Consider the following 23,739-nt stretch of genomic DNA (forward strand, 5'->3'; position numbering starts at 1 on the left):
ATGATCTTCTGCTGCCATCTAGTGGTCATAGTGGGAATCATGACATTCATTTTATTTTAACAGTATTGGTTTTCTACTAGGTGAAATCTTGGCAGAAGTCTTCCACCTAGCATGACAAATTTCCAATTATGTATCTCTATAAGTAAAAAAAAAAGAAGAAAAAAAATGTTCTTTAAAATAAATTTTGCTCTATAAAAATGTGAAAAATATGAATAACTTGCTTTTGTTAATTGTATACTAACAAAAATAACAAAAAAAATAGAAATGAAAAATATTAAAAAAGCAAGTTTTTTTTTTAAAGAAAACAAGCAGTTAGTTAATAAATGGATTGCAAGTCTAAAATAATAAAATAGAATTAGAGTTGAATAGAGAGTGCTAGAGTTAGAGGGTCACATAAAGACGGAAGAGATGTGATATGGTTGGTGTGCCTAACTGGATGGTGAAATTGTGATGAAACGATGGGTTTGATGGAACCACAAGCAGTTCTGGCTTGGCAAGGAAGAGTTGAAGGTGATGATCATTCATTCATCAAGAAATGTCTGTTAGACAAGCTGAGATGCAAGCAGCTATCGTGGGATCATCAGGATGTAATGAGAAGTAGACTTGAGTGTCATCAGCATAATAATGGTATGAAGATATATATTTTATATATATATATATACTGTATATCCCAAGGGTTCCAAGCTCTCTCTGTCTCTCTCCTCTCTATATCTCCTCTCTCTGTTCTCTCAGCATAATTGTCTGACTCACCTCTGTCTGTAAAATTAAGTTAAAATTGAGAAAAAACAGCTTACGTAGCACACCACATCCTGTCAAGTAGCTGGTCACATTATAATGCCTATAGACTAACCCTTTCAGACAAACCATTCAAATAAATGATTTAGTATGCATTTAATGTTCAGGTACCCAGTCTGAATGCTATAGCAAAACAAAAACAACAAATATTAAGAATATATTTATTAAATGTATAAAATATATATTTTTTGAATGTACAGTAGGATCTCAACTACACACTAACCACAACTAAAGTGTAGCTACAAGTGTGGTCATGCTTCATTTCAAATCTGAGGATGATATCTCTGAAATTATGCATTTTATATTTGTAAGACCATATCATGGGAGGCTTTGGAGAAGTTTTAGAAAAGGCTGATAAGATGTTTTCATATATTTTATTAATGACACAGACACATTAAATTATTATTTCTCCAAATATGCGCACCATTGGACTATATAGCCCTGGCGGATCTTGGATATTGTAAGTATACGAACACAAATAAACCGGACATGAGATGAATTGCTGCTGTAAAAGTAAAGATACCTATTCAAAATAATGAACATTATTATTATTATTATTATTATTATTATTATTATTATTATTATTATCATTATTAACGGACGTTTACCGTACCCGTGAAACCGTGAACGGCTAGTGATAACATTAATTAGCTAAGGTGACTTGAGTCAGTGGCATGAATCTACCATGAACCGAATTAACCTCAAAAACAAAGGCTCATTCAAACATGCCCCCACATGTCTACATCACTATGTGGAAATATTTGTGTAATGCCATGCAAATGTTCATGCAAAGAAAGAAGGCGTAGTTTCTGCAGTTATCGTTGAAGCAGCCATGTCAGAAGGCCAGGCAACCGATTTGGTGGCGGGGCTCCAGAAGACCGTGGCAGAGTCAGAGCGCCTGAGGATGAGGCACAGCTGGAGGGAAGGAGGAGCCTGACAGAGCCAGAGGGATGGAGTGACGAGGCGAATCCAGAGGAGTGGAGACCCAAAGCGGTGGATGGTTTACGACTGACCAAGGCGGAGAAGGAGGGATGAGGGAGCCCGGTGGAGCTGGTGTGATGAAGGGCCATGGTGGAGATGAGGGAGCTAGGATCCAAGGCGGAGCTGATGGATAAAAGGAGGGGAGACAGGTGATCCTCATGCCAAGAGCTGGAGACTGGAAGTCCTGAAGGGGATCAGAGCACCCAGATGGTGCTGACTGAGGGTGAGCTGAGGGACTGACAGGCACCAGCAGAGATAGAGCTGAGGAACTGGCTGGTTTAAGAGGATGTGGGAGAGGGAGACTGGGAGGGAACACAGGAGGTCTTGAGCTGGGTGGAACCCTATCATAAAACAGAATACAAGACAAAAAGACAATGTACAAGAACAGTAACAACATACCCAATGACCTGAAGCATATGTGTGTTTATTTAAAAAAGGGTTTTTGTATGAATTAATTAGAGAAGAGTCTGTATCTGTTTCAGAGAGAGCGAAGTAGGAGGAAGATTCTCCCCACATACTCTTAGGTCATAAAAATGATCTGGTCTGGCTGACATCCTGGCACATAGAATGCTTATTGGATGAACGGTCTGTGATCATTTGTTAATCTTAAAAGAAACCTTACCTGATTACAAACTGTACTGGACCAATACCTGGACATGACACAACTGGACTGGACCTGGAGGACTGTGAGGTGTGTTTCCAGCATATTGATGCTTTCATTTCTAGTGAACTGTTACTAGAGACTGATGATCAAGGTCTGAGTGAACTATTGTCATTGCAACAGACTGTAAAATCAATTAACCAGATTTGCACTGGTGTATGCACATCTGAAGTTGACACAAACAATCATAACAGGCATATTTCACACACACCACCTACAAATGACACCTACTTACCAACACGGCACAAGCTCATGTGGTGTTGGAGGGTTTGGATCTGAAACAAACCTAGATATGCAAAAATGTTCGCAGAGTATGAAGAATAGGGCTGCACAATAAATCGCATGCGATATTTAATGTGCATCTCTTCAGTAAAGCCGGTTCTGTAATCAGCTGTAAATCTCCATCACCTGTGCACTTTCCCATGGAGCAGCATTTACTACACAGAACCAATATACACTGACAATCTGCGCAAAACATGCACAAAATATGATTATGGTTTTGAGTGAGTGGTTTGTGATTGCAGCTCTGCTTATCTGTTAAATCTTACTATCACTCTCTGTTGTCTAAAGTGATAAAATATCATCTTAATTCCCACCATATATCCAATATTATCTATCAATCTAATTTGACTAATCTGACTGTTCAATTTAATTTTTTTAATCACGAGTGCAGCGTGCCTACAGCGCGTTAGCATTTGTTAGCCATTTTGCTTGACATTAACGTTTCTATTCACGTTTCTATTCGCGTCTGTTATGATTTTCTTTTTTTTTTTTATCAGTTTCTTTTCTCTCTTGGGCCTTTTTTCAGGAGTTCATCAAACAACAGTGGTAAGTCAGAATCATTCTTCAATCACGGTGAGTAATGGCGATTTCTCTTGCTTTTGTTGTTTGCACCTCCAATTAAAATGTTGGGTAGTACAATTTGACAACGAGAAATGCTACCTGTAAAGTTATGGTTTATTAACGTCTACACCTATCACAACCCTAAACCTACCCTTACAGTAATGCAAATAAAGAAATTATGTGTTATATTTGCGGTTGTAGCTAGAAGGGATACAGCTATGGGAAACCAACAATAAATATATATTTTTTAACCCTAAAATATTGTGTTTTATTATAGTATACACTTACCCCAACCCTAAACCTACCATTACTGTAATGCAGATACATTAAATATTATTGTTCAGCATGAGAAAAATAATGCAATATTGATGTGCAGTAAAGAATGGTAGGAAAATCTGATGGATAGGATAAAATGTCAGGGCACTATGGAGCCAAAAGAGTCTCAATAAAGATAAATGCTCACACTATATTCACATTTGCACACATAGGATTCATACATGCACACACATAATCCATAAATACATACACAGGATACACAAATGCGCACAAAATTCACAAATGAACACACAAAATTTAAAAAGCACAGAAGATTCTCAAATGCATACAAAATTCGAGAAGGGTCTGGCTGCAGACCACGGCGAGTGGAGCTCCACTCTCAAACCGGAAATACGTCACCTACACTTGAAAACAATCAAGATGGCGTCGCCGGGAGTACTTCAAACTTAAACTCAGGTAATTTTATCTCTGGATCGCTAAAATGGTGAACTGACGCTGTTGTAACGTGCAGTGTAAGAAAAACGCACAGGGCTTACGTGAAATTACTCACAAAAGGATTAATAAACACTATGGATTTATAGATTTATATCGCGAGCAATGTTGATATCTGGCCACTGATCTATAAATCATATATACACCACATATAGTCCTGTATAGATCAATGTGTCTGTCTAATGGTTTTTTATTAAGTTTCCAAGTTCAGCTACAAACCTTTACAAACCTTTACAAACCTCCTGTCTCCTCCGATAGGATGGCCGCCAGTCCAGAGCCACTGCCCAGGATGGTCACCAGTCCAGCATCACAGCACAAGATGGCCGTCATCCCAGCGTCACAACAGGTAATGGCTGCTGAGCCAGCGCCTCAGCACAAGATGGCCGCCAGTCCAGCGCCACAGCACAAGATGGCAGCCAGCCCAGCGCCACAGCACGAGATGGTCGCCAGCTCAGAGCCACAGCACGAGATGGCCGCCAGCTCAGTGCCACAGCACGAGATGGCCGCCAGCTCAGCGCCACAGCACGAGATGGCTGCCAGCTCAGCGCCACAGCACGAGATGGCCGCCAGCTCAGAGCCACAGCACGAGATGGCCGCCAGCTCAGAGCCACAGCACAAGATGGCCGCCAGCCCAGCGTCACAGCACAAGATGGCCGACTCAACGCCTGAGTCTCCAGACAAGGTGCCACCGGCTCGCCATCATAGAGTGCGGAGGAGGAGGAGACAGGCGTCTAGCGTTCATCAAAGCCCGGAGGATGTTCCGGAGCGGGCCGCTGTCGTCCAGGAGGACGTTCCCGAGTGGGCCGCTGCCGTCCAGGAAGCTGTTCCTGAGGCCGATGCGGTGCCCGATGCTGTTCCGGAGGCCGAGGCCGTTCCCGAGGAGGTGCTCGATACTGTTCCCGAGGAGGTGCTCGATGCTGTTCCGGAGGCCGAGGCGGTGCCCGTGGCCGTTCCCGAGGAGGTGCTCAATGCTGTTCTAGAGGTCGAGGCGGTGCCCGATTCTGTTCCGGAGGCCGAGGCGGTGCCCGAGGAGGTGCTCGATGCTGTTCCGGAGGTCGAGGCGGTGCCCAATGCTGTTCCGGAGGTCGAGGCGGTGCCCGATGCTGTTCCGGAGGCCGAGGAGTTGACCAAGGCTATTCCCGAGGAGATGCTCGATGCTGTTCCGGAGGTCGAGGCGGTGCCCAATGCTGTTCCGGAGGTCGAGGCGGTGCCCGATGCTGTTCCGGAGGCCGAGGAGTTGACCAAGGCTGTTCCCGAGGAGATGCTCGATGCTGTTCCGGAGTTCGAGGTGGTGCCCGCTGCTGTTCCGGAGGTCGAGGCGGTGCCCGCTGCTGTTCTGGAGGCCGAGGCGGTGACCAAGGCAGTTCCCGCTGGGGTGACCGAGGCGGTGCCCGAGGCCGTTCCAGAGGCAGTACCCGAAGCAGAGGCGTCTCACGTCTCCACAGGCAGTCCAAAGTCAAGTCAGGTGCCCATTGACTGTTCAGAGTTTAGTCAGTTCCCGGTGGACCCTCTAGAGTCGAGTCAGGTGTTCATGGACCCTCCAGAGTCAGGGTTAGTCACCGTCGACCTTCCAGAGTCAGGGTTAGTTATCGTTGACCCTCCAGAGTCAGGGCTAGTTCCTGCTGACTATCCAGAGTCGAGTCATGTTTCAGTTGTATCTCAAGAATCAACTCAGGTTCCCATTGATCTTCTCAAGTCAAGTCAGGTGCCCGTTGACTTTCCCGAGTTGAGTCAGTTTCCAGTTGACCCTCCAGAGTCGAGTCAGGTTCCCGTGAACCCTCCAGAGTCAGGGCTAGTCACTGATGACCTTCCAGAGTCAGGACTAGGTACCATGGTCTTTCCAGAGACAAGGCTAGTCACCGGTGAACTTCGAGGACTGAGTCAAGTCACCGGTGATCTTCCTCCCATTGGGCCAACCACTAAGATGTGGTGGTCTTCCGCTCCACCCTGGGAGACTCAGGCCTTGACCACGAGGACGTGGTGGTCATCCGCTCCATCCTGGGGGACTCTGGCCTTGACCACGAGGACGTGGTGGTCTTCCGCTCCGCCCTGGGGGGGCTTCTGCCTTGACCACATGGGTGTGATGGGCCTCTAATCACTTAATGTCCCCCATGTACCCATGTTTTTGTGTTTTTGTTTTCATTTGTTTTTCTATTTATCTCCTTCTTTGGACCTGGCCCTCCGTCCCTCCCTTTCATCCTCCGCCGGTCCACCACCCTCCTGGACTCCTTGTTTTGTGTTACACTTTCCTGCCTCTGCCTTTCCATTCCATCTGGTTGTTCCGTCTCTGTTTTTTCCATTTTACCTGGTTGTCCTGTCTTTGTCTCTCCATTCCACCTGGTTGTTTGTCTCAGTCTGTCCATGCTATCTGGTTCTCCTGTCCCTGTTTTCTGACCCTCCGTCCCTCCCCCTAGTCCGGCACCGCTTCACCTCCCTCCTACCTCTTTTTCTGTTGGGTTTTCCGGTGTTTCAGGTGGAGTCTCTGAGAGCTGCTCCGTAGGGGAGGGGGTAATGTCACGCTGTCAGTCTCTGTTTTCCTGGGTGTTCCCTAGTGAGCTCACTTCTCCTTAGGCACTTCACCATAGGCACTTTAATTCCTCTAGTCTGGTTCTGTCTTCACAGTAATTGCACTCCAATTAAATCGCACAGGTGCTGACAATCCTTTTTCATTAGTCTTCCTATGTATAGCTGTCTTTCTCTGTCATCTGTATGGAGTCCTTACCCTATGTGTTGACATGTTCTCGTCTCCCGAGACCTTCTTACCTTCTCGTTCCTCAGAGTTTCCCATTTCATCCGGTTCCCTCTTTTGGTTTTGTTTGTCTCTCAAGACTGTTTATTTTGTATTTCCCTTTTTGTTCAATAAATCATACCTTGCAATTGGATCATACCCTCTCCTTGTGTTTTCCCTAAACCCAACCGTCACACAGAAGCTCTAAAAATATGGATTGTGGATGTCTGTAGTGCAAATTGCTGGGGGGGGGGGGGGGGGGGTGGAATAAAAAAAAAATAGCTGTCTTGTCATAAACCGTGAAAGATTAGTATATTATTATTTCTACTATGTAAAAGTAACAACGATAAAAGTACAGAACACATTAACATTACGTACAAAGAGGTGACATAACTTGCAAAGCACCCCTTATACATGTATATAACAAGTAATAATACAAAACGAAAGTTTGGTGGAGTTGACGTATTTTCGCTCTTGAATGGAGCTCCACTCTCCGCCATGGAGGTGATGTAATTCTACGGAAAGTGTTGCCCCGACCAGCATGGCAGCCATGTCATTAGTGGAGGGGACGTAATTCTACGTAAAGTGTGGCCGGTCCAACATGGCAGCGGCGTCGCAAGTGGAGGTGACGTATTTCCGCTCTTGAGTGGAGCTCCACTCGCCCATATGTCTGCAGCCAGACTCTCTTGCAAAATTCAGAAATGCACACAAAATTCAGAAATACACACACAATTCAGAAATGCAAACAACATTTACAAATGCATTCAAGATTCACAAATGTATTTCTGATGCACACACACATATATCTTGATTTACAAACTGCTTGCGGTCTGTGAACTTCACTGCATTTGTGTGTGAATTTTGAGACTCCCCTGACTTGGCTTAACACACAAATGCCTTTTTTTAAACAGGTAATGATCTGCAACCAATCAGATATATCCCTTGTTTTAGCCAATCACAAGAATGCACCCCACGTGGGGGATTGTTTACTTATAAGCCAATCAGCGAACAACTCACTTTCCTCACGCAGCGAATGACTCACTTTCCTCAGCGAACAACTCACTTTCCTCACGCAGCGAATGACTTACTTTCCTCAGCGAATGACTCACTTTCCTCACGCAGCGAAGTTGAGTGAACGATTCACTTTCCTTACGCAGCGAATATGAGTGAACGATTCACTTTCCTCACGCAGCGAGTGACTCACTTTGCGCAGCCGGAGAGTCACTTTCCTCTCGCAGTGGACCACTGACTCTCTCTTCATGTAGGGAACGAATATTATAATTAAAGTGACTTCTATATCGCATCCAAAAGAATATTTAGAAGCACACATGTGCTAATTTGAAAACGCAGCACTCAGGTGTGCTATAAACGGCAGCAGGTGAGTTCACTTGTCTTCAACAAAAATGTAAAGTTTTAATACTTGGTGATTTTAATATCCATGTTGATAATGAAAAAGATGCAGTGGGATCAGCATTCATAGACATTTTAAACTCTATTGGGGTTAGATAACACATGCCAGGTCCTACTCATTGTCGAAATCATACTCTAGATTTAATACTGTCACATGGAATTGATGTTGATAGTGTTGAAATTATGCAGCCAAGCAATGATATCACAGATCATTATCTAGTCTCGTGTAAACTTCATACAGCTAAAACTGTATATTCTACTCTTTGTTACAAGTATGGTAGAACCATCACTTCTACCACAAAAGACTGCTTTATAACTAATCTTCATGATATATTTCAATTACTTAGTACATCCAACAACTAGAACAACTTGATGATGTAAAATAAACTATGGACTCTCTCTTTTCTAGCATTTTAGATACGGTTGAAAACAGTCTGAGACCGTAGTATAATGAGCACACTTGCACCCTAAAGAGAGCATCCCGGAAAATGGAGCGCAGCTGGAGGAAAACAAAACTAGAGGTATTTAATATTGCTTGGCGGGAAAGTAGACTATCCTACAGAACAGTGTTAATTTTTGCAGGCATTTTTGATTTAGTCTTAGTCTTAGTCTTGAGACAAAATTGCTTAATAGTCTTAGTCACATTTTAGTCATTTGAGTCTTTCATAGTTTTAGTCTAGTTTTAGTCAACGAAAAGTCATTGCATTTTTGTCAACTTTTAGTCACTACTTATAGTCAGCCAAACTGTAGTTACCAAAGTTTAGTTTTCAAATTATAATAATCATTAATTATTTTCTGTTTAGACCAAATCAATTAACCTTTGAATTTGGAAAACCTTGAATAAATTATGACAATTTTCATTTTTGGGTGAACTATCACTTTAAGTGAAAAAGGAGCAACTTATAAACATATATATATATATATATATATATATATATATATATATATATATATATATATATATATATATATATATATATATATATATGTTCATATATACATATATATATACATACATATATATATATATATATATATATATATATATATATATATATATATATATATATACAGGACAGACCAAAAGCTTGTAAGCATTACTATTTGTAATGTTTTTGAAAGAAGTTTTTTCTGCTCATCAAGCCTGCATTTATTTGATGAAAAATACAGAAAAATATTATATTACAATAATATTATTACAACTTTAAATAAAAGTTTACTGTTTGAATATACTTTTAAAAACTAATTGATTTCTGTGATGCAAAGCTGAATTTTCAGCATCATTACTCCAGCCTTCAGTCTCACATGTAACATCCAGTCTATCACATGATCATTTAGAAATCATTCTAATATTCTGATTTATTATGAGTGTTGGAAACAGTTTTGCTGTCTAAAATATTTGATGAATAAAAGGTTAAAAAGAACTGCATTTATTAAAAAAAACAAAATTCTAATAATATATATTCTAATAATATATTTTCTTTACTATCACTTTTTATCAATTTAACAAATCCTTGCTGAATAAAAGTATTGTAAAATTGTAAAGTAAAAAAAAAAATACTGACCCCAAATTACTGACCAGTAGTGTATATTGTTATTACGAATTATTTATATTTTAAAAACATAGCTTCTTTTTTTTTTTACTTTTTATTCATCAAAGAATCCTAAAGAAGTATCACATGTTCTGAAAAAATATTAAGCAGCAGAACTGTTTCCAACTTTGATATTGAATGAATAAATGATCATTTAAAGTATAATACATTTTAAAACAATTATTTTAAATTGTAATAATATATCACAATATTACATTTTTTCTGTATTTTTGATCAAATAAATGTAGGCTAGATGAGCAGAAGAAACTTCTTTCAAAAACATTAAAAATAGTGATGTTGTCAAACTATTGGTCTGTACTGTACTGTACAGTACAGACCAAAAGTTTGGACACACCTTCTCATTCAAAGAGTTTTCTTTATTTTCATGACTATGAAAATTGTAGATTCACACCGAAGGCATCAAAACTATGAATTAACACATGTGGAATTATGAGTGGAATTATATACATAACATAAAAGTTTGAAAAAAATGAAAATATGTCTTATTCTAGGTTCTTCAAAGTAGCCACCTTTTGCTTTGATTACTGCTTTGCACACTTAGCATTCTCTTGATGAGCTTCAAGAGGTAGTGACCTGAAATGGTCTTCCAACAGTCTTGAAGGAGTTCCCAGAGAGATGCTTAGCACTTGTAGGCCCTTTTGCCTTCTGTCTACGGTCCAGCTCACCCCTAAACCATCTCGATTGGGTTCAGGTCCGGTGACTGTGGAGGCCAGGTCATCTGGTGCAGCACCCCATAACTCTCCTTCCTTTTTCGTCGTTGTCTTCATTAACCAAATTAACACTGCTACAGAAAAGCATTAAAAACTACTAGATCTGATTATTTTTTGTTTCTTTTAGAAGAAAACAAACATAACCCCACTGTATTCATTACAGTGGATAAATTAGCGAAAAATAAAGCAACAACAGGTGTTGACAGCACAGCAGTCATGACTTTATGAACTACTTTACTACCAAGATTGATACTATTAGAGATAAAATTGTTAACATGTAGTCATCAGCTACAGTATCTCATCAGACAGTACACTATAGATCCCCTGACAGTTTCACTCAATCTCTCAATAGGAGAGGAAGAATTGTATGAACTTGTTAAATCATCTAAACCAACAACATGTATATTCCATCTAAGCTCCTAAAAGAGGTGCTTCCAGAAGTCAAAGATTATCTTTGACCATTATTAATTTGTCATTGTCATTAGGATATGTCCCCAAAACCTTCAAACTGGCTGTTATTAAGCCTCTCATAAAAAAATAAATAGACACCAAAGAACTAGTTAATTACAGACCAATCTCAAATCTTCCTTTGCTGTCCAAGATACTAGAAAAGATAGTATCCTCACAATTATATTCCTTCTTAGAGAAAAATGGTATCTTTGAGGATATCCAGTCAAGATTTAGACTGTATCAGTACTGAGCCTATTCTCCTTAAAGTTACAAATGTTCTGCTCTTATCATCTGATCATGGTTGTATCTCTTTATTAGTGCTATTGGATCTAAGTGTTGCATTCGACACTATTGACCACAACATTCTCTTGAATAGACTAGAAAATTTTGCTGGCATTTAAGGACCCAAACCATTCAAATCGTACTTATCTGACAGCCATCAGTTCGTTGCAGTGAAGGAAGAGGTATCATATCAATCACAAGTGCAGTATGGAGTACCTCAAGGAGATATCATCAGGAAGCATGGTGTTAGCTTTCACTGTTATGCTGATGATACTCAGCTATATATGTCTTCGATGCATGGAGAAACATACCAATTTGAAAAATTAATGGAATGCATAGTCAATATAAATACCTGGATGAGGAGTAATTTCTTACTGCTAAATTCTGAAAAAAAAAAAAAAAATCTGATGTGTTATTTATAGGACCTATACACTCTACATGTAATAACCTAGAACACTGTCTAAGACTTGATGGCTGCTCTGTCAATTCTCCATTATCATTTAGTAACCCCAGGTTTGTTATTTGATAGCAATCTTTCCGTAGAAAGACACATTTTTTACTATTTGTAAAACTGAATTTTTCCATCTCAAAAATATATCTAAATTATGATCTATGCTCTCAAAATCAAATGCAGAAACATTAATTCATGCTCTCAAGATTAGATGATTGTAATGCTTTATTGATTGGTTGTTCTGCACGCTTAATAAACAAACTCAACTAGTCCAAAATGCAACTGCTAGAGTTCTTACTAGAGCCAGGAAGTATGATCATATGGCTAATATTAGTCCGGTTCTGTCAACACTGCACTGGCTCCCTATTAAACATTGTATAGATTTTAAAATCTTGCTTATTACTTATAATAATATCCCTGTATGGTTTAGCACCTCAGTATTTGAACAAGCTATTATTGTACTATGGTCCTCCATTTCCACTGCATTTTCAAAATACCGTGAATATCAAAATCAATTGCGGGCGGCAGATCCTTTTCCTACTTAGTCTTCCAAACTCTGGAATAACCTACCTGACCTACCCAACCTATCTTGTTCGGGAGGCAGACACACTCTTGTCAGTGTAAATCTAGATGCAAGACCCACCTCTTTAACCTGGCTTTCACATGACACACTAACAAATTTCTAATATTTAGTTTCCGGCTTTGCTACCATTCGGACGTTCTAGCTTACTGCTCTGCGCTTTGCTTCTTATTTCTGTACTTTTCTCAGATCTTTCTAAGATTTTTACTTCAGCAGATCAGCACAGTGATCAAACAACAGATTTTTGGCACAAACTCTGAAACTAAAAACTTTGGCACTGGAATAATACTACAAAAAGAAGACTTTGCCTCCCACTGCTAGCAGCTTACATTCCGGAGACAGGATAACAACTGCCTACATTCAAACAGAAGAGAGAGAAAAATGCCTACTGTTGGAACTACTTGTTGCATGAACTGCTGCAAACATCTACAAAGGATTGTGATTCTTGAAACAAAGCATTCAGCTCAGAGCGCAGCCGAGCCAAGGACTCTGATAGTGGGTGACTCTATTATCAGAAACATTAGTAGCAGGACTACAACAACATTCTTAGAACGTGCTAGACGTTCTAAGGCCTTCTCTAGCTGAAGGGCAATGCCATCTACTCCGCGGCCAATTATGCATCAAACTAAGATTGATTAGTTTAAGACACAAAGCACCATACTCAGAATTTGTGCTCTGCATTTAACCCATCCAAAGTGCACACACACAGAGCAGTGAACACACACACACTGTGAACACACACCCGGAGCAGTGGGCAGCCATTTTATGCTGCGGCGCCCGGGGAGCAGTTGGGGGTTCGATGCCTTGCTCAAGGGCACCTAAGTTGTGGTATTGAAGGTGGAGAGAGAACTGTACATGCACGTCCCCCACCCACAATTCCTGCCGGCCCGGGACTCGAACTCACAACCTTTCGATTGGGAGTCCGACTCTCTAACCATTATGCCACGACTTACCCAAAAGTTTATTGCAGGGGATTTTAATATTCACATAGATAATGCAGAAAACAAAACTACAAAAGAAATGATAACATTCTAAACACGTTTGACCAGATTCAGCATTTGCATGGACCCACACACAAAGGTGGACACACTCTAGATCTTATCATCAGTAGGGGTCTAAACATTTCATCCATTGTTATTAAGGACGTAGCACTGATCACTTCTGTATTTTCTTTGATATATTGATCTCTGCTACCACTGAATCTAGATCTGTCTCTGTCAGAAAAAGATGCATTAATGAGAACACAATTGTACTATTTATGGAGGCTATATCTTTAACAGACTCTGTTGATATTCTTCTTGATTCCTTCAACTCAAAAGTTAAGAATGTTTTTGACGATATTGCTTCAATAATAGTCAGTAAGAAAACAAACAGACAGAAATCAGTTTGGAGAAGATTGACAACAGTTCAGACTATGAAAAGACAGTGCAGAAAAGCCGAGCGGATGTGGCGGAAGACAAAACTTGAAATTCACTATAACAGACATAAAAACTATAAAAGACAGCCTTCATGCTTTTAATGTGAAACTAGCCACAGCTAGACACAATTTCTTCTCAAACCTTACAAACAGTAACTTAAATAACACTTGTACTCTTTTTGCCGCTGTTGAGAGACTGACAAACCCCCCAAGTCAGATTCCCGGTGAAATGCTCTCTGACAGCAAATGCAATGAGTTTGCTTCCTTCTTTTCTGAGAAGATCATCAATATCAGGAAGGCGATTAGCACATCCTCAAGTAATGCAGAGGTCAGACAGATTCAGCCACAATATTAAAAGGATAATATGTTTCTTTTTGAAGCAATTGATAGCAAAATTCTGGAAGACATAGTGCAGCACCTAAAATCGTCAACCTGCTATCTTGACACACTTCCCACATCTTTTTCAAAAGTGTGCTAAACTGTTTAGAAGCAGATCTTTTAGAAGTGGTGAACGCCTCACTTCTTTCTGGGACATTTCCAAACTCCCTGAAAACAGCAGTTGTTAAAAGCCCCTCCTGAAAAGAGCAATCTTGATAACACCATTTTGAGCAATTTTAGACCAATAGCTAATCTTCCTTTTATAGGCAAAATTATAGAAAAATAGTTTTTAATCAGCTGAACAAATACTTAAACTATAATGGATACCTGGACAATTTTCAATCCAGTTTTTGACCGCATCACAGCACAGAGACAGCACTCATTAAGATAATAAATTATATTCGCTTAAATTGTGATTCTGGCAAAATATCGGTGCTGGTATTGCTAGATCTCAGTGCTGCGTTTGACACTGTTGATCATTACATTCTACTAGAGAGACTGGAAAACTGGATCAGGCTTTCCTGGATGGTACTCAAATGGTTCAGGTCATACTTAGAAGGGAGAGGCTATTATGTGAGTCTTGGAGAGCTTAAGTCTAAGTGGACGTCCATGACATGCGGAGTCCCACAAGGGTAAATTCTTGCACCGCTCTGTATATGCTTCCACTAAGTCAAATAATGAGCAAGAACCAAATTGTTTATCACAGCTATGCTGATCATAACAAGATTTACCTAGCTTTATCTCCAAATGACTACTGCCCCATTGACTCCCTCTGCGAATGTATTGATGAAATTAATAGTTGGATGTGCCAGAAATTTCTTCAGTTACAGAAGGAAAAAAACTGAAGTCATTGCATTTTGAAACAAAGATTAAGTTTTCAAGGTGAATGCATACCTTGACTCTAGGGGTCAAACAACTAAAAATCAAGTCAGGAATCTTGGCGTGATTCTGGAGACAGACCTTAGTTTCAGTAGTCATGTCAAAGCAGTAACTAAATCAGCATAGTATCATTTTAAAAAACATTTCAAGAATTAGATGTTTTGTTTCCAGCCAAGACTTGGAGAAACTTGTTCATGCCTTCATCACCAGCAGGGTGGACTATTGTAATGGTCTCCTCACCGGCTTTCCCAAAAAGACCATTAGACAGCTGCAGCTCATACAGAACACTGCTACCAGAATTCTGACTAGAAACAGAAAATCTGAGCATATCACACCAGTCCTCAGGTCCTTAAACTGGCTTCCAGTTACATTTAGGATTGATATTAAAGTACTTTTAATCTTATGTAAGTCACTAAATGACCTAGGACCGAAATACATAGCAGATATGCTCACTGAATATGAACCTATCAGAGCACTCAGATCATTAGGATCGAGTCAGTTGGAAATACCGAGGGTTCATACAAAACAAGGCGGGTCCTCCTTTAGTAATAATGCCGCCCGCAGTTGGAATCAGCTTCCAGAAGAGATCAGATGTGCTAAAACACTGGTCACATTTAATTCTAGACTTAAAACTCATCTGTTTAGCTGTGCATTTCTTTCATTACCATTGTGTACAAAATGTGCTATATAAATAAACTTGCCTTGTCTGGCCTTGCCTAATATTCAGATCCATTAAAGGATTTTTAGGCTGCATTAATTAGGAAAACCGGAACCAGGAACACTTTTCATAACACACCATGTACTTGCTACATTGTTAGAAGAATGACATCTACGCTAATATTAGTCTTTTTCTCTCTTATTCCAAGGTCACTGTAGCCACTAGATCCAGTCTGTATCCATCCCATGGTGGATCAGCACCCAAAGAGGACCTCTACAGCACTGAATGTCAGCGGAGACCAGGACAACTAGACCTTGTCTCCTGGATGGCCATTGGGACAAGACCACAGGAAACAGACGATTTTTCTGCACACTATGACCTTGCTGCAGCCTGGCATTGAACTGCTGGTTTTGTCTGGTCAGAGGAGAACTGGACCCCCAACTAAAACTGGTTTCTCCCAAGGTTTTTCTTCCAGAATGAGCTGGTCGTGGTGCTGTCCACAGTCTACAGGAGAAGGCAGACAGGACTGTCCACATTGCTTCATTTGCGGTGAGGAGAGACACCGGGCAGCTGGGTGCTTGAGATGACCTCGGTGGCAGGGAAACGGGAACCGCCCCCTGCAGAGGAACATTCAGTGTCCACAGAGCGAATGTCCCAAACTGATTTAACCTACTTAAAACTGGACCGACCTGGAGGAAGAAAAGCCATAGATCAAAGACCCACAAACCACAGAGACAAAAGGATGAATCAACACACCTGAAAGTGGAACACAAGACTTGCCAGACCAAAATTAAACTGATAGGAAGCAAAGCATTAACCCAGTGCAACTTGAACTGACTCACTGTGAGGGCACTGCTGGACACAGGAGCACAGGTCAGCATAGTTGATTTTGTGTGGAAAAAGAAATACCTACCTGATATTAAGGTGAGACCACTGCAATACCTACTGGCATGTGGGAATGATCCGGAGGAATGTGTAGTTAATGGATATCATATTCCAGTTGAGGGATGGACAGTCATTACAATCAACTTAGGAAAAAAGGTCCTCTATCTCTCTATCAATGTAACATTTCTAGTAGCACAATGCCAACTGAGAGAATACTCCTGGGCTTCAATGTGATTGAGAAACTGATTCAGGGCCAAACCATACAGCTCATGCAAACACTTACTGCTCTATTAGCTGGAGCTATTGATGTCCCAAATGAGAAGGCACAAACCCTAATTTAAGTTATATGGACTGAAGAAGAAGATGAATGTGGTCATCTGAAGGTTGGTCAGAGAGGTGTTATCATTCTGGCAGGACAGGTTGTCTGGGTGCAATGCTGGATCACACCAAATTTAGGCTAGTTGGGTCCTGTAGTCTTGTTTGAGCCAAAAGAGGATTGGAGAGGGGCTCCTGGAGATACCTAACCGAAGTGACTTTTATGACAGATGCATATCTGCGTAAAGTCAACGTAAAATCATAAAAAAAGATGCTATATGAAGAGACTAGCATCTTCTATAAAGGTTAGAATTACATCGGATGCATCCCCAGTCAGCAGATGTAGATCACTCTTTAAAATTCTATTCCAGTTAAGAGAGCATAATCAGCTGTACTGAAACCACTGTTCAGTGAAGTAAAAGGCTACATACAAGAACTCCTGGCCAAATGATGGATTGTCAAGTCCAAGTCACCATATGCAGCTCCGGTGGTTAGCATTAGGAAAAAGAATGGCAAGCTCTGGCTCTATGTGAACTACTGCCTCGTAAATAAAAAGACAATCCCTGATCGACACCAATTGCCTAGAATACAGGAGTTAATTGAAAGGCTTGGGGGATCTTCCTGTATTAAGATTCTGGAACAGGGAAAGGCCTACCACCAGGGCTTTATCGATGAGGGTTCCAGACATATGACAGCGTTCAATACGCCTTGGGGACTGTATGAGTGGGTCCGGATCCCCTTTGGCCTGTCAAATGTGCCAGATACCTTCCAACACAGCATGGAAGGGATGCTTGACTCTTTAAGGGATGAGTGTTGTATATATGTATATATGTATGATGTCCTGTGTTACGAAAAGTCATTTGAAGAGCACATTGAGAGACTTAGGAGAGTGCTAAGGGCCCTCCGATGTCACAGGGTAAAACTGAATCCTGTAAAATGTGAGATGTACGTGGGGCACCTGGTGTCAGCCGAAGGAATAAGGGTAGATCCGAGGGACCTGGAAGCTGTTCAATATCTCACACGCATGTCTACACAGATGGTGGGGGATGTATGAAGGTAACTGCATTTCCTCAGCTATTACCGCATATTTATCCAGGATGTCTCCATAGTTGCAAGACCCCTGTACGAGTTGCTGCAGGCAAAGATGGGGGCAGAGCAAGAGTTGCACAGCCGAAGGAAAGTGAAGGGGTCCTCAAGTTCCCTCAAAGACTATCTGGAATTAAACCTACCTTTTACGCTCCACTCTGGTGTCTGAAGAAGACCTGTGGGCGATCCTTTACCAGCGACAGGAGAGGAAACCGAGGGTAATTGGGTATGGGTCCAGGACACTGACGAATGCTGAGAAAAACTATTGGTTGCACAGTGGTAAGCTTGAGTTCCTGGCCTTGAATTGGACAGTCTGCGAGAAATTCCAGGATTACCTGTTCTATGCCGAGAACTTCACGGTGTACATTGACAACAACCCACTGACATGATGCGCACAGCAAAGCTAAATGCTGTGGGCCATCACTGGGGGAGCTGTCTGACTTCCAGGTCGCCATCAAATACCAGCCAGGACGAGTAAACATTGATGCCAAAACTCTGTCCCGTCCTCCCCTGGACATTTAAGCTTTATAGCTAGAGTTCACAGATGAGTAACATACCAGCATTGTACAAGTGGCCTGGTAGGGTTTTCGTGTGTCTGGGGAAAAGGATGTAGCCTGAATCGCTGTCTTGTACCTGTTCATTGTGGAAGATGAAGTACAGTAATTCCACACTTGGCTGCTGACAGTTGAACTGGGAGAACTGGTCAAAAGGCCAAAAGGAGGACCCAATGATTTCATAAAGGCGGTGGAAAGTTGAAGTGGTCATTCCAACAGAGGAAATTACAATTATTTTGATACGTGAAGACCGCGTATACGGACTGTAACCTGCAGCTGCTGCTCTTACATACAGAGGAGCTGGCAGAGTAATGTGAACTCATTGTCCTGTTCAAGAAACCTGTCCGAGATGATTTGACATTTGTGAAATGGTGCATTATCCTGCTGGAAGTGGCCATCAGAAGATGGGTGCACTGTAGTCATAAAGGGATGGACATGGTCAGTAACAATACTCAGGAAGGCTGTGGTGTTTAAACGATGCTCAATTGGTACTAAGGGGCCCAAAGAAGTGTGCCAAGAAAATATCCCCCACACCATTACACCACCACCACCATCCTGAACCCTTAAGACAAGGCAGGATGGATCCATCCTTTCATGTTCTTTACACCAAATTCTGACCCTACCATCTGAATGCACAGCAGAAATTGAGACTCATAAGACCAGGCAACATTTTTGTTCTATTGTCCATTTTCGGTGAACCTGTGTGAATTGTAGCCTCCGTTTCCTCTTCTTGGCTGACAGGCATGGCACCCGGTGTGGTCTTTTGCTGCTGTATTAATTAATTAGCAGAAGTTATTACTCCACCACCTGCATGCGACGTCATTAACAACGACCCTAAATTGTTGAAGTAATGTGGTTCAAATGAAGAGATACAACAAGATGCAACCGTGTTTGGGAAACATGACTGGTCATGATTGGCCAGTTAGTTTCCACAACAATGCATCATACTGTGGTGGTTAATCAGTTGGTTATGTCGTTGTACGGGAAACGCACCACAGGTTAAGTTCATAGAGTAAGCTACAACGGTAATTGACTGTCAGTATAAGTTACCTCTCTTTCAGAAATGGGCTCGACTTACCCTGCTTTCTCAGGTTAGACAAACCTCCCATTCTGTAACAGAAAACCATTCCTTTCTGAAACAGGCCCCTGGATTATTCATGTTGTTTTAGCCTTCCTTGTTTTTTACTATTGTTAAAGTTTTGTGTTATTTTTTCCGGATCCCGACTCCTTCCGATCTACAAACTTTGTTACAATGCACTTACTAAAAATGTTCAGATATGCATTTAGAAACTTAATCAGAATATGTCTCTTAAATATTTTAGAAATAGTACCACGTTGAGCAACTTGTTTGGAGTCAGCAAAACTAGTTTGACCAACTAGCACTTGATGATTTGTAATCAGTCTTACTTTTCTAATGCAAATAAGAGCAATCTACCTTTTCATAACTGAATTTAAAAAGTAATGACCAGTCTTGAAAAAGAAAAAGAAAATAGATGACTAACTTTTATGCAACCAGCCTCAGAGATTTTGGTGTCTTTTGATCACTTGCCAAATCAACTCTATGAGTTTATTACTGTAAATCTGAATGCCACATGAAAGACCAGACTTGCAATCTATCATCTACTGCTGGCTGGAGAATTATAAAGTGGGACTGTAGCATGTTTAGCCGTGAGCAGGGGTGGAGGTGTAAATATCACATGCTTTTATAGATATGAGCATATTCCCTATGATGAGCGATATAGAGATGAGTCACTGGAGCGAGTATCTATGTGCCTGTGAACTTGTGTGTCATCTGTGGCAACTTGTTGGCTATTGAGTGCAAAGTGTATGTTTGTGTTGCAGCCATGAACCTATTCCACATCTGGGTGTGGTGAAAGCGTAAATTTTAAAAGGATCATTAAAGAGAATTCTGCCTCCATCCACAAAAATAAAATATTTTTAGAAATGTCTATAGGCTTTTGTCCATACAGTGGAAGTCAGTTGGCTCCAAATGATGACAGAATTTTCTCTTTTGGTTGAACTAGCCACTTAAAAGTTATGAACAGTTGAACATAAGATTACCTTATAAACAAGTTGACATTTTAATCTGCAGTATAAAAGACACTTTAAAGCTGTTCGGTTGTGGAAAGGATTATAATTTGTTTTTAAATTGAACACTGGGAATAGCATTCTGTAATGAATTGCTAGATTGCATGACAGTGATGATTCATTGTGTGTATCCATTTTTCCAAACATTTGTCTTTATTATAGTTAGGCAAGTATACATTTCTAACTTATTTAAAGATCTAATAGTTATGTTGTATACTTTATGTTGGTTTTAAAAGTAATGCTTTACAATACTCCCTAAAAAGTAATTAATTTACTGGTTACTAAAAGTAACTAACTCTTTAGTTAAGTAAACTGGCCTAGGCTTGCTTGTTTTTTTTTTTTATATAAAAGTTCTATTTTGGCAAATGTCAAAGCCCTTCACACCAAAAGTGACATGAATAAGCCTCAGGCTGAAGGGATTAAATACACGAAGTAATTAAATATTTGATGATTTTGCATTTCACAGTTTTTGCTCATTTTGAGGAATACTGAGTCTGTTTTTGTGCAAGTGAGATGAGTAAATGCATGTTCACATTTAGTCTAGTAACATAATGTTCAAACAATGCCTCTTCACTGCACCCAACGTGGGGACAGGAGAGCTGTCATTCAAGTAAATGGTGTTACTTATAAAAAAATAAAAATAAATAAAAATAAACTCAGATATTTTTTTGTAAATGAAAAATAACAGGCCTAAATGTTCCCTCAAAAACGCTCAGTGGGGAATTAAAGTGGAACTGGTGGTTCTCATAACCTTCAGATCACCAGTGGATGGCGCTTTAATAACGCCGATCAGCACAAGGTCAACCACAAAGATGGAACCGCATTTCAAAATGTTATGCTATATCAATCTTTATAACAAATTCATTATAACAAATTATGCTGGTAATGCGACGTCGAATATTAGCATTTTAAGCCTTATATTGTCACAGAACGAATGATGTTGCAATCAAATCGTAATCACCCGAGTCTCGGGTTCAGTGGGTTGGCGATATGTTCATACTTTGTTGAATATTTTGATGGAGGCTATTATAATTGGGAACCATTCAAATAAGAATCATTTGATAATTATTTCATAGTCAAATCCATATTCCGCTGAAAATAGTCTAACATTTTCATTCTGACTTAATATTTAGGCTATTTACTTATTTTTATTTTATGTTATTGTCTTTTTCCAAATTGTGGTTGAATAATTCGTATTATTATGCATTCCATTATTAGCCTAAAAAAACTTTTTTTTTTTCTGCGAAACACAAAATGAGTTGTTTTGAAGAACGCTGGTCTAAAATCAACATTAGACTTATTTTACTTTCATTGTATGGAAAAACAAAAACCTAGACATATTTTGTGTTTCTAAGGAAAAATAAATGCATTCTAATTAGCATTTTTTTGGTGAGCTATCCCTTCAAAACACTGTCCATGTCTATTTTATTTTTGACATAAAACACGGGACTGTTGTCTTTGACAGATTTCGACTACTGTTGTAGCCTACCGTTTTGATAGTCAAACAGCAATATGGAAACCGCCCTGTTTAGGCTACCTAAAAAGATGTTCAGCAGTACAGCGATATATAGGCTAGGTTAGAATCCACTACGATTCTTAATTGTTAGATTATAATAATCTCAGTCTTTCGTGTCGCTCAGTACAGTAGGCCTATTAGTAGGTACACTAGGATTAGATTTGCAAACCGACATCTTAATCTCCTTCACACAGCCTATACTTATAGCCTATATAATAATACGTTATTATAGCCTACGTCCCTCCACCCCCCCCCCCCCCCCCCCAAAGCAAACACTGGCGTGAACATTTGTGTGTGTGTGTGTGTGTGTGTGTGTGTGCGTGTGTGCATGTTTATATGCATGAATGAAAATGACACTTTGCTCTTTGACTTGTTACTTTGCCCTGTGACCGCTGGGTGGCGACACGTTTGACTTTATCGACAACAGAACTCAGACGCTCCGTCGCCGCCATGTAATAAACACTGCCCTGATAACGAAGGCGCCAGATGAGCAATAGAAAGAGCAATTGCGATAGTTTACGTGGTGTTTACCACTGTTGTTCTGCGCCTATGCAGTTACTTATTAACCGTACTTTATACAAATAAAGATATACTCTTGATAAACTCTGACTCGAGGCTCCACAGAGTGGGCAGTCAAGTTATTTTACATTCTTTCAGGTTCACCTCGGTCCACATAAACATGCACGACGGGCCTTATAAAGCTTTGTCATGGCCTAATGTAAAGGGATGAATTCATTCTATGACTGCTCGAGATGTGCAAATAGCCTACCGGGGGTCTCCAAACTTGGTCTCCAACCCCAATTAAACACACCTGAACCAGCACATTAAGGTCTTACTAGTTATACTAGAAACTTCCAGGCAGGTGTGTTGAGGCAAGTTGGAGCTAAACTCTGCAGGACACTTACTCTCCAAGATCGAGTTTAGAGACCCCTGGCTAATACTTTCTCTTTCCCTACTTGCTCGGGGACATCTTTCACTATCGAAAAGTAGTTACCCACATCTAGAAAATTTGAATGAATGATTTATGAATCACTTTATTTAGATTATTACTTTATTTGGTTATACATGCAATTTGTTTTTGTGCGTATTGTAATTGTGTAGTTCGAACTTTCAGAGAAATAGAAAACAGATTTTAATTGTCTAATTCAGGTGGTCATGTTTTGACAATTTTCGTCATCAGATCCTAAATGAAGTAAGTCTGAACACATTGGGGGCACAATGGAAAATCTTTATTTCTTTAGATTTTCTGAACTTTTTTTTTGGGCAGTTTAGGCTCATATGTCACAAAAAGTTAATTTAAACACACTTGGACTAAAGCATTTTGCTGGGAAAGAAAAGTATCATTACTTGAAAGCCATTGATGCATTGTGTTATCGCCTTTAATTTGTTTGAACCAAAGAACTTTCACAACAGTTAATCGAAACGATGGCACATTACTTTTTTTATTATTATTTTTTTCTGCTAGAGAAACTAGCACTGTGGTATAACGGGGGAATCCAGGGTCTGGAGGACGCAGATGAGAACGTTATCAACAAGGAAAATGCTCACAAACTATTTTACACATATGTCAACAATAAATTAAGCTCCCACAAACAAACAAAAAAATCTCAACTGTATTTACAAGCAATATTCATATGAAATAATTACATAAATATATATATATATATATATATATATATATATATATATAT

Source organism: Carassius gibelio, chromosome A5 (assembly GCF_023724105.1).
Source record: "Carassius gibelio isolate Cgi1373 ecotype wild population from Czech Republic chromosome A5, carGib1.2-hapl.c, whole genome shotgun sequence".
Classification (NCBI taxonomy): Eukaryota; Metazoa; Chordata; class Actinopteri; order Cypriniformes; family Cyprinidae; genus Carassius; species Carassius gibelio.